Here is a 15,872-nt window from a genome sequence, read left to right as displayed (position 1 = left end):
TACTATGCTGCTCCAGGATGATTGGACAAAATGCTATTAATACTGCTGAAAAGGAGAGGCAAATCAGCTTGTGAGTTTAGTATCTCTCCACTGTGGGTTTCTTTCAGTAAGTATTCAAGCTGAGGGAAAAAAAAAAAAAAAAAAACCTGAAGCATTTCAGTGTGAGAACAAACCCTTTGGATTACATAGGTTCATAGAATTGTTTAGGGTGGAAAAGACCTTTAAGATCATCAAGTCCAACCGTTAACCTAATACTGCCAACTCCACTACTAAACCATCTTATAACCTGAAAGAAAGTGAATTGCTCCAAGAAGATAAATGCTGTCCTGTTAAGCCAAGATTAATTTGGCTGTAGTTATTTTTAAGATGTTGAAAAGGCTCCCGAGAAAATTATGAAAATACTTGGAGAAACTGTTGACTTTGATCACACTGGCTGTAAGTACTCCTATTGTAAAAACCCTGTCTCTGCCTTTGTACTAAAGGCATCTTTTTAAGAAAAGGAAAATTTTGACTGACAGAGGCTCATTGGTTTAGGTCTCAGAAGAATTAAAATTTCCTTTTCATAAAGCACTAAAGTATATTAGTGTTTTGCTAGTTCTATTATTAATTTCAAGGTGATTTTCCAGAAAACTTGTTATCTTCACATGCTAGACTCTTCCTTGCAGAAAGACATGTGTATAGAGAAAATGGATCTAAGAAAAGTAAAGGGTTGTTCTTTGTAAAATGGGAATATGTTTAAGATGTTTTATTCCACCCTCTTCAAAAGCCAAATTTTGGCAATAGGCAGATCCCCTCTCATAGAGGTCAGCATAAATGTTAATGGATAAGAATGAACTGGCTATAAGTATCATACATATGTGTTTTATTGAGAAATGTGCTTTCCTGAAAAATGAGGTTGTGGGTTTTGTTTAAATACTTGTCAGAACTGTGAATTTCTCTCTGTTGTTCACTATTGTGTTAAATGTGTGCTCATGATTGAAAAAGCTCATCAGTCTCCTTAATTCCTCCCAGTATTTTCTCCTCTCTAGAAGAGTTTTCTGCATTGAGAGAAACCACTGTCTATCTATGCAAGTCTTCTACATGATTCTTCTGACAAAAGGATGACTCTTCTCCTGGTGCTGGTGCTTCTCTTCTTCCCTCATTATCTACTGACTTTGAAACAGTTTTAATTTTTCAAATCTAGCTGACTTTTTGAAGCTATTTGGAAGCTATAGCTATTTGATGGTTTGGCAGATTTTTCCATCCCAATTTCTAGAGCATTTTCCAAAAGATTCCCTTTTCTGTGTATCTCATCATTAATTTTATTTTCCAGACTGAAGCAGGAGGATCAAGCAGAAGGTACATCTGTCTCCCACCCTGAGCTCTTTTGCATTCTAGTCTGCTCAGGAGAAGTTTCCTCCATAAAATTCATGAAGAAAAGCTGTCTCTTTTTGTGGAGGCAGAGAGTGCAGTACAGCTGTTCGACATTGACAAATTTGGGCTATGTCCTTGAACACCACTTGCTCAGTAACAAAAAACCAGCAACTAGAACAAGATAAGGAAATACCAAAGGCAAAAATAGTAAAGACAACCAAAAAATATAACCAATCCAAATGAAGCATAAGGCGTGTGAACAGCATATTGCTACCAATCAAATTAGATGATTAAGTGTGTGCACTTCGCATGTAACTTAGATAAACTATAAAAGACTATTGCTGACTAACAATAGGGGTGTCTGGAACACCATCCACGGAGTCCATGTTTTTACTGCCACATCTTTTATCAGTTTATTATTTTAAAAATACATACTTGAGGATTTCTTTTTTGTTTTTGTTTTTGTTTTGTTTTTTTTTTTTGCCTCACATTCACGTAACTGTAAATACAAGTAATTTCTGTTAGTTGCTGCTGGATCCAGTATCCTGACATATGTGAGGCTGCTGCAGCTCCATGTCTCCATGATCATTTTTGTGGCCTCCTCTGGACTCTAATAATGCATGAGACAAGCTTGAAATAGAAAGAAAGGAAATGGTGCTGTGCTTTATATTTCTTTTATGCACTTCTATACAGAAGGAAAATAATGTCCAGGGAGAAAAAAAGAAAGCATGCCAACTTTGCACCTGAAAATCTACAAGCTTAGGTCCTGAGAGGGGCAGCTGAAGTCAGTTAAGGCTCTTGCTGACTTCACTGGGATCGGGATTAAACTGGCAAAGAGCAACACAAACCTCTGAGTATTTTGAAGTCCTTCCAAGATCCCAGTGATTAGGGGAACACAGTTGTAAACACTGAAAACCAAACCTTTTAAGACTTGGCCGATATAATCGATTTATGCTGCATGAAATACTTCTTGTACTCACAAAGATTTAATCTCATGTTTATCTCACCTTGGTTTCCTTTTATTAAGATGAAGGTAGTAGCTGTAAACGAAGAAACGTGTTGATTTAGCAGGAGAGAAGTGTCTTTGTTAATGCATGGCATTCACCCAAAACCAAACCCCTTATAGGTTACTCTGCTTCAGAAAATGGCACTGGAGAAACTGAACATCCCCCACAGATTCTTGTTTTCACGTTGCAGCTCCTGCAGCAGAAGTGTCTGTGGATTGACAGCCTGATGGTAGATATTAGTGGAAAATAGGTGTGGGAGCAGTGCCAGTGAAAGCTGCTGTCAGTTTGGGACAGTTTCTTCATTAATTCATGATGATGACAGAGACCCTGGAGCAAGCATGAGAAAAAATTCTAGAAAGAGGAAGGAAATAAATGGCAATATTTTGTTTTCACATGAAACATCATTCTTGGCATAAATTAATTCTCTGATCTGTTCATTGAAACTGTGGCAGCAGTGAGGATCCTGTTTGCAGGCCAGACTCACTTTAGGAGGTGTCTAAACACGGTGCAGAGCTCACCCTGCCAGAGCCACCCTAAGTACTTTGCCTGTTTATTTCACTTTCCCTGTGAGGTACTTCAGCAACCCGGCTCCACTGGCAAAAAAAACGCTCACAGAAGGCAAATTTCAAAGTCATGCGTTGCAGTTGTCATGGAAACTGCCTTTTAAATTTTTATGCACAATTATTCTTGATGGAGGCATATGCTGATCCAATCAGAGCAGGGGAAAATTGTTGCATGGACTATCTGGCCTGCCACAGGCTGCTAGTCTTCAAGGTTCAGCACACGCAAGGAACCCACGGCGGGCAAAACACTAAACCAACTGTTTATAAAGGAGCTGTGTGTGCAATGGACTGACTGTTGGCTCTGGCTGGGTGCAGAAGCTGCTGTGACATGCTCCAGAGTGACCTTGTTCTGCTGCTGAAGTCACAGTGCCATGATGTCAGTGACAACATTCCATTCCTGCAAAGTTCCTTGTAGCCGTTGGGAGTCCCCGTGCTCCCTGGGGCCGTTGGCAGCTTCGTCCCCAGGTCACCAGTGAAGTGACTGGCATCAAGTTGCCCAGTGGCTCAGGGCCAGACCCAGGCGGTGGGATCCCTGCCTTGCCAGCCACTCAACAATGGTGCATCTTCTTTGTCAGCGGGGGCAAGGTGATGCTGTAAAAGCCCTGTGATTTCCCTGATTTGATTGTTCCTCATGGACCTTTCTGTAACTTTGCCTAAAATTAGAGTCACTAAAACCATGGCAATCACTAACAGTGATTTGGTTTCTGCTCATGATTTTGAGAGGTTCCTGTCTTGCTGCTTCTGCTGTAGTGTGGTTTGGCCAAAACTTGGCTCAGGCCTTCAGGGGAGCAGCAGGGCAGAAGAACAGGCAGCTGAGGAGGGGCTCAGGAAAAAGGGACACACATTTTCAGCACCACTGTACATCACAAATGACCCTTAGAAGGGTCCTATCTCCAATTTCTCATTCATGTTCTCTTCTTTTTTTCTACCAAAGACCCTCCGAGTTTATCACTTCCAAGATCTGTGTGGCAGCACCATTCTCAAGGGATGGAAATGGATTCTATTTTTTTCACCCTGTTATGGATGCTAACTTTGTTCCGTGGGCACAGAACGTTGACACAGTACCGAGAACATCTGAAGGATTGTGCTTTTACTTTTCTACAACTCCCAGTCCAAGAGTGCTTAACATAAAATGTACCAAGCTTGAAGTTCATTCTCATAGACAACACCTTATTCTCAAGCTATGCTTCCTTCCTTCCACTGTAATAAGCCTGGGGTATCTCTGCTTCTGTAAGTTGTTCTCTCTGAAGTTACAGTCCATCAGATAAACTGATGAGCTGTCCTCTGCTTTTCTGGAGTCTGGTGGTGAAGCCCTACAGTTGCCTTTGGATTTTGGCTTAACTTCTGTCTCTGGTTATAATCTTTTAATTATAACTTGTTGTATGCGGCACTTGTACACTGACTGTAAATTTCCTTCTACTTTTCTGCCAACAACTTATTCTGCATTCTTTCACATCATTGCTGTCATTGACTGCAAACACTGACCTGCATTGAAATTCTCAGGGGGACTGGTCCAACTCTATGGCAAGCCATGAAAAGCAGAGTGGATTTCTATTACTTGGTGAATACAAATGGAAATTTCATCTAAAAGGAAATGAATTAAATCTTTGTGTGATTTAAATATCATTCTCATCTTTTTTACTAATTTCTACTAGGACTTATTAGGAAAAAAAAAAGTAATTATTCTGTGATATAGATAGGTAAACACCATGGCAACTCAAATTACTTTTCTCTGGTGGAGACCTCAACAGAAGGCCTATGTCCACACATCACCCTATGTATAACAGAATGCAAGTTTAAAAAAATGGTATAATGTGAATCAGAAACAGTATAGGCTATTCAGTATCAAGATGATGTCGATAAGATGTAAAAAATGAGGTTTACATCAGAAAGAAAAGAAAAATTTGGCCATTACCTTGCAAGGGACCTCGTAAACATCTCGTGTGTGCCACCTCACACCTTTAGCGTGAGAGGCTGGGCTCGCACCTCTGCCAGGCACGTGTACGTGCAATGCGCTCATCAGCTCGCTTGTGGCGGGCTTCCATAATTACATAAACCCATTTGGATGACACTCAAGTTCCATGCCTGATGCCATCTTTAGAGTTTACTCTATCTACACCTAAATTTAGAAAACAGAAAAAAACACCACTCCCTAATGAAGCTTTTATCTTCCTTTGCTTTCCTGTAATTGCATTTTCAGCTATCCACAATCTGTTCTTAAAGGGCATTCTGTTATAGTTTTATCTGATTTCCACATAAAACAGAGGTAAAATTAATGCTTGCAACATTGTAATAAATCCCAGGCAATATTGATTTTGGGGGGAGAGATATATCCCTCTGCTACTGGTTAGGTCAATTCCATTTTGGTTGTTGTGATTGTTCTTAATTTTTGTCCTGTTATGCCCTTGCAGTTCCCAAAGCTCCAATCAAACGTAGAGCTCCACCATGTGTATAACCATGAACTTTAATTTGTTTTTCTAACTTTTCTACGTTTACAGGTGAGAGGGGGTTTGTGCTGAATTGTGGCCAAATGAATGAGAATAACTTGAAAGGATTCCTGCAGCCTTGTAGGAGACTGGTCAGTTGATACCGGGTGGGCAGGAGAGGCAGCCATGCCCTCACGTGCTTGAGTCTGCTCTGGACAACTCGCATCCTTTCCACAGCCAGATGACCAGGAGCAGAAGGGAAGGATCGCACCAGTTGAAATGAGTGCTTCCCAAGCTTTGCTTCATATAGCCCTGGAAAGGGGACTATGAACTCTGTGGATCTGAGGTGGACACCACTTCTCAGAAAGTCATCATTGGTTGTCTCTACTGTGAGTGGAGTAGACATGGACGTGTTACAGCCCCTGTCTAGCTGTCCCAAACAATGCTCCCACGCATCTCATGGATGGCTGCTCTGCAGTTTCTTCTTCTCCTACGCCACGAGTAGAGAGGTCAAACTTCACCTTTGCAGACCATGAATGTACACAGTAAGTGCTATATGATATATTTAAAATACTAACTTAGAAAAAAATCAGTTATTTTGAGATTCTTATATGGAAATTATTTATTTAATAAATGCTCAAAAGTTGAGGCATATAAAATCACAAGCCATTTTTTAAAATATAAGCAGAAATGTATTTGCAGATGTTGTCTTGTTAGAAATGATTGAGTTTAAATAGTCCATTCAGTTTAGTGGAAAGATACATGGAGAGACCAACTTGTCAGCTTTCGTCTCTCCACGCACTGGAGACATGAGGCTCAGCTACAGTCCGCTGTGGGCATCATTTTCTGAAACAAGGCAGCATGCTTCATTTTTTCCCAGTGAAGCAGGACACCAGTGTGCAATCAGTCCTCACGACTGTCCACAATGGTCTGAGCAAACAGAGCCCTGCCAAGGAATAGGCATGCCCTGGAAGTCTTTAGATCACTGTATGACATGAAAGAAATGAATGCAGAATGGTATTGACTCAGATAAATTCTTGAATATACCGTCTTTAAAGTGATGCAGTCTGTCATCAGACCCTGCTCTATTGAGATCCACCAGACCCTGTCCAATTAATCTAACTTCATCGTAAAATTCATGCTACTGTGTCTGACAACAAAATCTCTCGACCATCAAAACTCAGCAAAATTCCTACGGTCAGTGTGTGAACAGTGGCCTGGTTTTGAGCTTGATGGACATCACTATGAGGTCATTTTTGATAGCACCCTTCTGTGCCATCCTCACAAAACACGGAATTTGTGGCTGTTGGGACTAACTTAGTGTCTTTAGTAATGTTTTCACAAATTTCTTTACCGAAAAAAAAGGCTGAAGTCTAGAATAAAAGACACAACTTAGAATACAAAAGTCATGTACTGTAATAAAATGTAGATTTATAATATTCACTGAGATATTTTTTTTAGTTCAGTATTTGTTTATTCAGTTTTATTTACTGATTTATTATTTAGCATTGGAATATAGTGGGATTCATGTCAAAGCATAAATCAGTTCATTATCATGATTGTTGTGACAGAAAGATAAATTGTATTTTCTGAAGCAGAATGAAGTTCAACAAAATATACTTTTCTACACAGAGCACAGCATCTACACACAGTTAATTTTCTCTTTAAATGACAAGAAACTTATAACACCCTGATAAGTTAATTTTCCTTGGGCTTATTCAGGTAAGGCTATATAGCATAACCCATCTTTTTATATCTTTCATTACTGGCTGGGAATTGTGGCTTGGTAATTCAGGAGGTGTGCTGTAAAAAAACTTCTGAAATTATAGGATCATGGAATGTTTATAGTTGGAAAGGACCTTCAAAGGTCATGTAGTCCAACCCCCCTGCAAGGAGCAGGGACATCCCCAACTCGATCAGGTTGCTCAGAGCCTCATCCAGCCTAGCCTTGAGTGTTTCCAGGGATGGGGCATCCACCACCTCTCTGGGCAACCTGTTCCAGTGTTCTACCACCCTCATTGTAAAAAATTTTTTCCTAACATCTAATCTAAATCTACCTCCCTATATTTTAAAACCATTACCCCTCTTCCTACCACAACAGGCCCTACTGAACAGCCTCTCCTCATCTTTCTTGTAGGCCCCCTTGAGGGACTGGAAGACCGCTATCAGGTCTCCCCGGAGCCTCCTCTTCTCCAGGCTGAACAGCCCCAACTCTCTCAGCCTGTCCTCATAAGAGAGGTGCTCCAGCCCTCTGATCATCTTCATGGCCCTCCTCTGGACCCTCTCCAACTGGTCCATGTCCTTCTTATGCTGGGGGCTCCAGAACTGGACACAGTACTCCAGGTGGGAGTACTTTTAAGTACAATTAAGACAAATTGAGTTAAACAGTTGTTTAAGCCTGAGACAAAATTATCATAAGTCTTCTTCATATGTCAGTTGCTTTAAATTGGCACAAACTTGCTTTCACAGCCTTCATGCATTGAATAACAGAGTTCTCCTCTTTTGTGATCTAGGTGAAAATGTCTAGTTTCCCAGATCTTTCTCTACCCCAAAAATCTTCCTTCTTCTCAAAGCTATGTAGTCCAAACTTATCCTTCTGAAAGCTGCCATAATACAAACATTTAAAAAGAAATGTTGCATCTAAGTAGCAAATAAGAGAGTATTCTCCTGTTTGTCTCCATCTCCTGAGACAACAATGACTTTCCCAATGTTTCTGAGATAACTTTGTGTAGCATCTCTTCTCAATCTCCAGTCCCAGACCCGCAGGACTGTTAGGGTCCTGTCATCGTGTGACCAGGCCATTAGGTAACTCAGCAAAATGACTGAAAGTTTTGTATAAGGGTTAAATACATACTTACCATCTTTTGCTGAAAAAAGGTTCATGGTAAGATTCAATTGGCAAGGAAAAAAAAATGTGAATAGTGATAGAGGACCTGCATTTCCTTCTATTTAGGATTGCATTTAATCCAGTAAAGACAGGTTTATACAAAGGTCTTTCTGAAGCACTTCATTCCTGCTGAAGTTCCTAACATTGCTCTGAAGCAGCAGATGTTAAGTTATTTTGCCATGTGACACAATGTTACCTCAATTGAAGAATGTATTTTGTCATACATTACTCTCAACAGGCTCAAAATCTCCAGGAATGTGTGGTTTGTTAACTACTGCTAGTGCTTATTTCTAACTTGTAGAACTAAGGTCAGCTCCTGCATGCTCAAGGTAGGTAACATAATTTGAAAAGTTTTTGACTCTGCTTCACTTGTCTTGTTCAATTTTCTTTTTCCATGTAAACATGGAATGTATTTCACAGGTCTGGAGCTTTTGTGAGGATAGAAATCTGAAAGTGTCACTATTTTTCCCAGTTCACGCCTCTCTCTTGCGCATCTTAGGCTACTACAATTTTCTTCATCTCTTCTGTGATGGACTTTTTTTTTTTTAATTGTGTGGAGAAGCCTGTATTACATCTTTATTTGCTTCCTTAACTTTTTGCTTACACTTGCTTGCATGCATATCTATCTGTCTATATATATACACATATATACATATATATGTAGCCCAGGTCCTCAACAATCATGGCTGTTTAGAAAATGCCATGACAAAACTTTAAGGAAAACAAAAAAAAAAAATTCAAAAGCTTAAAATTTGAGGTAACACAAGTGAATCAGTTCTATAATTTCTATGTAGCTATTAAATGTTGACCGGACAGGGTGTGTACATCGAACAGAGTGCTGAAAGGTGCAGGGAAATCTGAGCCATTTTTTGAGGGAAAAAAAAACGCGATGAAGAGTAGAGCCATTTCCCCCGTGGCTCACTGAAACTATACAACTGAGCTTTGTCTCCAAGGGTAATGGGGTATTTGGACATTTTTTTCTGCAGCTTATTTTCAGAAAGCTTGCAGGTGGTGTGAAACCTCTATACTTCTGCTATGTTTGAATGTTAATGGCCAAACAGTTGAGGATATTTATATGTAGGAGAGGGGAACAAACAGAAGGGACACTTGACAGAACAAGTATTTAGCAAAAGTGGCACCACTCACAAAAGCTTTGTCTCCTTAGACTCAGAGGAAGGCAATCCTGACAGTGTATGGGGTTTTCCACTCCCCCTTGCATATTTCAAGGTGTTAACTTCCATTTTCTGAAATTTCTGGGTGTGCCGACTCACGTTTTTGTCTTCAGAAGAGGAATTGCTGTAAAATACAGTGAAACCCGACAATGTTTGTTCAGACACAGACAAGTTCTCCAGCTTTCAGACAGATACGAGGTATCGTGGAAAACATGACAAGAACAGTAAGAGATTACAACACTGTAAGATGGAAATGGGAAGTCACAGAAACAGACACCAAAGAAGAAAGTAGATGAGAGTGCCTGAAGAGATTTCCAAGGGCAGATGACAGCATTTGGTTTACAGCCTCCTGTAGGTTCAATGGCAACTGACCATCCAAGGACCTTTTTTGGTTTGACACTGTGATGGTGCATGTGCTGGACAAATGAGAATTAATTACATCCACTGACCAGAATAGTCCCAAAATATTAAAATAAATATATAAATATATAACCCATATAAATAAATAAATATTTTTTTCCAGTACAATAGAAAATCTGGGAACTGTCACGCCATTTCCTAGATCATATCATCTCCAAGCAGTTTATTTAATTATGGATTAATGAAATAATAGCCTAGTCTATACCAACAGCTGGGTTCCAGGGTAGTGACTTCCAAACTGGATTTGGTAGGAATTAGACCTTCCCGTAGCACAGACGCTGTTGGCTTGCAGAGGCAGGCTGAGCCCCAGCAGCTGGCACTGCCTCTGAGCCCTCGTCCCGCAGCCATGAGAGGCCACAGAAAGCCACAGGGCTAACCAGCTAACAAATGGCGGAGGTGCCAGCTCATGGATTAAATCAGACAGATCAACACTTTGCCATTTTTGTAAAAGCCGCCATGAAAAAAAAGTATGTTTTCATACAAATTTTTTCAGCTTGAAGAGAGGCAATTACTCTGCGAAAGGAATATTCCCCAGACAGCTCAGAGGCCAGCTGGTTCATGTAACCAGCAGCCACTCTTGGTGTACGCACAATGCAGTGACTGAAGCGTTGCTTAAACACATCCTAGCCAGCTTTACATCCATGATTTCGGGTATCACCCATATGATACCGCAGGACTTTTGAGAAAGGATGACCGGCTGACTCTGTGTACTCCATGTGGGTCATGTTCTGCAGGCCCTTCTGAGTTTCTAGCTGTGGTCCAGGCTGCAGTCCATGCACCGAATTACCTACACGACATAGCATTTGAGTAATCACTGTAAAGAACAGACTTACTTGGTGCTTCTGAATTTTGTTCCATATTGCCAAAAGTGCATAAAATACCTGAGATGCTGAGGGACAAGGGAAGGAGCAAGGAAACAAATTTCTCCTTTTCTCTACTTCGGGCCCTCAAACACAACAGACATGGGACATTTGTGTAACTCTCTCTCCTTCTAAAAGTCTCGAGTGATTTAGTGCAATCGGTGAAGGAAGTGCTTGTGACAAGCCTGTAACAATGGCTGAGACTGCATATTTCAGTATGACATGAACTGAAGCCGCAGTAATTTCTGATATCTAATGAAAATAAAGCCATTAAATGTGAGAGTAGCAATTACTGAAAGATTGCTTTCCAGGTCCTGCATCCCGCAGCGTGAAGCTCTGCTGCAGCAGTTTGTACAGGAGGCTGTGCAATGCCACTCCTGTGACCGTGCGTGTATGTAGGCACGTGCCATGTCCCTGTCACTAAGATGCTGATCCATGTACAGACGAGTTGTCTGAGACTGGTTTGGCACATCCTTTCTTTTGCAAGGAGCAAAGTCTGTGCTCTTAACCCACCTCTTGTGGGTCTGGAAGCAGAAAAAGAGCCGTTTGGCCACACTTCTGCCCATAGCTGAGGGCTGCCCCTGTACCTGTGGGAAAACCAGAACAAAGTGCTTCGCACAAGCATTTGTAGTTTTGCAAGTCCAGCCCCACAGGTTTCCTCAATGTCCTTCTCAGCTGAGGTGAACATCCAGGCTTCGTATGTGAGCTGCTGGAGGAGTGTTCTCTGCCTGGAACAGCTTCTCCAGACGGCTCACAGTGGCACAGGAGGTATTCACACGTACAGATAACCCTAATGCCTCTGACTTCTGAGCTCCCCCTGTAACCCTGCTGATGTTCCTCTCTCCTTCGTAAAGCCACTCTCCTTCTTTTCCCTCATGTTGATCACTCACAGTGTGTGATCAGTAACCACTTTTTGTTGACACCTGATTCCATAAAAATATTGACAGTATTCTGGACATGATAACAGGACAGTGTTTTCAGTTTTAAATACTCCTTCGTCAGGTTATTTGGGAGTATACTGTAAAAAAAAATTCCTAGTTCTGACAGATATTCTACAGATCCAGAGAAGATAAATTAATTTTTGGGGGTTTTGCTTTTTTTTCTTTTTTTTTTCTTATGTCCTTGCAACACTTGTGGGAACATAATTCAGTGACCTGTGTATCAGGTTGCTATTTATTTCTGGCTATTGATTTTGTTTGTCTGTTTCACAATTTTCTTTGAGGTATGTTCAGTCTAAATGTCAGTCTGAGCTTCTAAAACTGCAGGGGCAAAGTCGTAGCACATCATGGCATGTAGATATATTATGGTTAACCAATATACAAAGCAAATGTTGAGGAAATTGGCACTTTTCCATACTGTATGTGTCCAAAATAAATGAATTATATCTGCTAAGGAATCATTACAGTGCATTTTCAGACATTTATTTGTCTCCATTTTGATTTACCACAAACTATTAGCACAGGTTTCTCAGCTAAACATATTCTAGAGTATTTATTTGGCTTATTGACCTTAAAATGCATTTTTAAAAGTCAGGGGAATTGTTGATATTTTTCTTCCATAAATGTACCAATTTTCTTTTTGCATTTGCCCTAATGGCACACAATGATTGAGTCTTTGAATTCTCAGTTTGTCTACAGAGTCAAATGGCATGGGACTACACGAATTTGAATGTCCTTTCACAAAAATTATGGTGGTTTGTATGTAAGCTAATAATGAAATTTGAATCTCATTTCTGAGAAAACATGCTAAACTTAGTACAACATGTTGCCCACTTTAGTGTTGCCCAGCCCGTTTTGGCAGAACCAGGAAGATCACACTCACCTACGCTGCTAGTGCCTGGGCTAGGAGGAAACTTCTGCTACCTTGGCTCTTACCAAAGAGTGAGATTGTGCGAGACACCGACAAGATGAAAATAACCACTACTGCTACCCAGTGCAAAGCAAGCAACGTAAATGAGATGTTTAGAAACCAACCTTGATCTATTCTTGGGCACTGCATAAGCAATGGCAAATGCCCATCTTCTGCGCCATATTTCATGCTTTTTAACATATCATAACCATTACAAAATAAAATGGTTATTTGTATTTAATTACTTTTCTGCAGTGAGAAAATTGCCTTAATGTAATTTCTACTGTAAAAGGTAGATAACTTGTCTCATTCTGGAAATTATGCAGAATAATTTAGTTTTTATTTTCCATCAGTAATACCATGAAACTGATTTTTTACAGCATCTCTCTGTTGGGGCTGCAGTGTGCCTTGTGCTTCAAACGGTCTCTTTGTGAGTGGCTGGTGTTTGCAAGCTTTGTTGGTTGTTAATAAGAATCCATATCAGGTGAAAACAAAGGTTTTTCTGCAGCTGTATATGCAGAAAACAAAGGAGATGATAGAGGATTTTCAACAGAGAGTATCACCAGCAAAGACATAGGGCATAATTGTTAAGAATACATGGCATGCTTTTCAGATGTTGGGCTGTCTATAAATATCCAGTTGTCCCGTGTGCTTGGGGTTCTCATATCTTTACACTTATTTTTTTTTTTTTTTGAAAAAAATCCAGTGAAATAAGAGAGAAACACTCCTATGTATCAGGAGGTGTGGATGGGTGTTTTTGTCTAGTTAAAAACTGCTCCTACCACCTTGCTGGTTAACAACTAACTCTGTTGTTTCTGTGGGTCTGTAATTAAGAAAGAAGAAATTCTTCATAAATAGTTTAGGCCATAACTGAATTTTGAGATGAACACTAATTGTTTTCCCTCAGTGATTAGCACGTGCCAGGGATAACACAATGACATAACAGCAACCCACAGCATCGCTAAGCAGGCTCCTGGTTCCTTTCTGCTCATCTGCTTCCAGCAACTTTCGTTTTCAGTAATTTTGACAGAAGTCCTGAGATTTTGGCAGACTGCAGCCAAAGTTCAGTTCAGTGCTGTGGAAAGGGAAAAAGTCCTGCATCAGTGAAAAAAGCAGGAGTCTGAATCTTCCTGTGCAAGGCGAGAGCGACGGCAAGCCCGGCTTCAGCGGGGCAGCGGCTGCTGCTGTGTTGCCTGACGTGGTGTAAAAAGCTGTCCAAGAGAAGGAGAGCTGAACCTGCAAGGACAAGGAAAGTCAAGATAATACAGTGTGGGAGACTTCCTCTATCACTAATCCCTCTGTTTGAAGTCTGTGGATTTATGACCATTGCACACACCAGATACCTTTGGTAAACCAGGCTGGATATAGTCTATGAAAACTTTTTAAAAAAATTTGGCATGCCATCTAGTGGGAAAGTAAAGTTCATGTTCAGCTTCAAGTTTTATGTGAGATATTTGTCACATTTTAAATTAAATGCTATATACCCATGTTTTATAAAAGTGTATTTTGTTCTGTCTTTTTCGAACAAATGAATGGAAAAGGCTATTCATGTGCCTTCTACTACCCCTGGAAAGAAAAATGTGAGTTTCACTGCTCAGTTTCACACAAAATTGAACTTCAGAAGTATCTGTGTTTTGCAATAACTCTGTCAGGAGTTAGAGATGTGCTTCCCATTGTGATTCCGTGGAGATCAGAGTGGGGTAGGACAACTCTGTTTCCCCTCAGCTGCATACTCAGCTCTCACTGCTCCTCATTCACAACAATGTTTTTCCACCCCACCTGGAGCCCACAGTCTGGTCTCCCAGCACCAGTCCCAAGAGCAGGACTTTTAGTCTCTCCTCGCTCCTCCCCTGAGTGCAGGAGCCAAGGCGCAGCAGGGGACTGGCCGCTTGCTGTCCCCATCCTGGCTGCCCCTGTCTGGCACAAAAGGGCTTGGAGGATCCTCGCACAGCCCTGGCACACCCTTTGCATTAGTTTACGTTCTCGTTACCCCCTCTCATATAAACAACCTATACCCATTTTAGTTTTTCTGCAGTGATCCCAATTTTCCTGATTTTATGTGTTTGGTAATGTCAGCTGTTGCAACAACAGCACGGGCTCCGTGGATGGTGTACCGGAGACCTTTATTGTCCGTCAGCCTAAGTCTTTTATATCTTTTCTCAGTTACACGCAGAATGCACGCGCTTAATCATCTAATTCAATTGGTAGCAATATACTGTTCACGCGCCTTAAACTTCATTTGGATTGGTTATAAATTTTTAGTTGTCTTTACTATTTTTGCCTTTGGTATTTACTTATCTTGTTCTAATTGCTGGGGTTTTTTTGTTATTGAACAAGTGGTGTTCAAGGACATAGCTCAAATTCTTCAATATCAGACAGCTGTGCTGCACTCTCTGTTCCCACAGTCAGCCTTGCTCACTGACCCGATAAAGCAGAACCCCCATTTGCTCACAGTCAGACAGTGGGTGTTATTGTCACTTATGCAAACACTCCCTTTTCCTTACCTTTAATTTATAATAATTTCTCCTGGGGCTGTTTTATTCTTTCATGCTGGATTGGGATAGATCAATAACCACCTTTCCCCTCCTGTTCTGCCCTGGATCGGGCACTTCCCCCATGAGCACAGCATCACACACCAGGACAGGGCTGCGCATCTGCAGGCAGGCTCTTCTCTCCGAGTAACCAGTGGACAGTTCCTCTGGTTGGCACAGACAGAAACTTCTTTTACTTTCTGAGGTCTAAAATTCTTTGGAATTGCATTTTTAAATGTTCATGTTCCTCATGGATGATTGTTTTGCAGTTTTGAAATCCTTCATTCTGAGTAGCTCATTTAGGCTGTTTTGTTTGTTTGGACACTGCTTGTGAGCATCGTTCAATCTGTAAAAATAAACAAGTTCACAGTTGTTTTAATTTCAGAACAGTTAAATTCTTGGAAGCATTTTATGTCAGTTATTATTGATGCTGAATGCTTGATCCATTAAAGACAGACTGCACTGCTTTGCTCTCAAAATTGAAATTTTGCCTCTCTTGAAACAGTAGTATAATAAATAAAACATTAGATGTGGTTAACAATTAAAAAAAATGCCATTTTTCCTCCCAAATATTTTCCTTTTTGAAACATTTTTATGGAGAACAGCTATTCCCATACATCTTTATGGAAAAAAAAAAACAACACTAAATAGAGAACATTACCAATATGAGTAAAAACTACCACACATGGCAATACTGGAAAGACTCTAGGATGTGAAAGAGAAAACATTGTTTTTTCCGTATTCAGCCATCTTTGCTATTCTAAGAAGGGCATATGGAATTTGCTATTTATTTTATAATTACAGG

Source organism: Chlamydotis macqueenii, chromosome Z (assembly GCF_036417535.1).
Source record: "Chlamydotis macqueenii isolate bChlMac1 chromosome Z, bChlMac1.mat, whole genome shotgun sequence".
NCBI classification, from domain to species: Eukaryota; Metazoa; Chordata; class Aves; order Otidiformes; family Otididae; genus Chlamydotis; species Chlamydotis macqueenii.
Note: the sequence above shows the minus strand (reverse complement) of the source record.